Source organism: Arachis ipaensis, chromosome B6 (assembly GCF_059453495.1).
Source record: "Arachis ipaensis isolate K30076 ecotype BB chromosome B6, ASM5945349v1, whole genome shotgun sequence".
NCBI classification, from domain to species: domain Eukaryota; kingdom Viridiplantae; phylum Streptophyta; class Magnoliopsida; order Fabales; family Fabaceae; genus Arachis; species Arachis ipaensis.
In genome coordinates this window covers 41203775-41204958 of record NC_142441.1, presented here as the reverse complement: position 1 = coordinate 41204958, position 1184 = coordinate 41203775, and the positions used below count along the sequence as shown (strand labels likewise).

Below are 1184 nucleotides of genomic sequence, written 5' to 3'. Positions count from 1 at the left end.
TCTTTTGGAGGAGGTGCTAATGAAGACCCAAACCAACATCTCACAAAATTCCTGAGAATTTGTGACACTGTGAAGTCCAATGGAGTCCAGGAAGATGCCTATAAACTGCTTTTGTTCCCATTTTCACTTAGGGACAAAGCAGCTAAGTGGCTGGAATCATTCCCAAGGGGGAGTCTAACAACATGGGATGAGGTGGAAAGTAAGTTTCTGGCACGTTTCTACCCTCCACAAAAGGTCAATAGGCTTCGATCTGAGGTTCAGACTTTTAGACAACAAGATGGTGAAACTCTCTACGAGGCATGGGAGAGATTCAAGGACTTGACAAGGAAATGCCCACCAAACATGTTCCATGATTGGGTGCAATTGCACATCTTCTATGATGGGCTCTCTTATGAATCAAGGAAGGCTGTAGACCATTCATCAGGAGGTTCATTGAACAAGAAAAAGACTGTGGAAGAAGCCATTGAAGTGATCGAGACAGTGGCTGAGAATGAGTACTACTATGCATCAGAAAGGCACAACACTAAGGGAGTCATGGAGCTGAACCAGGTTGATACAATTCTAGCCCAAAACAAGGTGTTTGCCAAGCAACTAGCAGAGCTTACCAGGCAATTAGAAACAAAGCAAGTGGCTGCAATACACACACAAGATCAAGAGGAAGGAGGCATTGAAGGAGGTGATTGGGATGAGGTTAACTATGTGGGAAACCAACAAAGGCAATCATATGATCCACATTCCAACACTTACAACCCAGGCTGGAGAAACCACCCAAACTTTGGGTGGGGAAACCAACAAAACTCCAACCAAAGATCATACCAAGCCACACAAAACACTTACCCCCAATCATCATATCATGGCCAAAATAATCAACATACCCAACCTAATCCGAACCAACAATTTCAAGATCAATTAAACCGGATAGAAGGAATTATGGCAACCATGAGTCAAGACATCATTGAACTGAAGAGCTTCAGGGATGATGTGAGAACTACCTTAAGAAACCATGGTGAAAAACTCAAAAGGATGGAATCTCAAGTAGGAGAGCTATCTCAACAGGCACCCAAATCAACTGCAGTGTTCCCTAGTGACACAGAAAAGAATCCTAAAGGGGAACAAAAGAGAGTAAGATGGGAAGAATGCAAAGTCATCACCATAATGAAGGAAGTCTCAGGAGAAGAAGGAAT

General features: G+C 43.2%; 1 non-coding gene across 1 annotated transcript; it reads right to left on the bottom strand.

Moving 5' to 3' along the window:
* Window positions 1-240: 240 nt before the first annotated feature.
* LOC148555274 (small nucleolar RNA R71) lies at window positions 241-344 on the bottom strand. The gene has a single exon (XR_015886483.1). It is a non-coding gene; the product is annotated as a small nucleolar RNA R71 (small nucleolar RNA).
* Between the last annotated feature and the right edge of the window lie 840 nt (window positions 345-1184).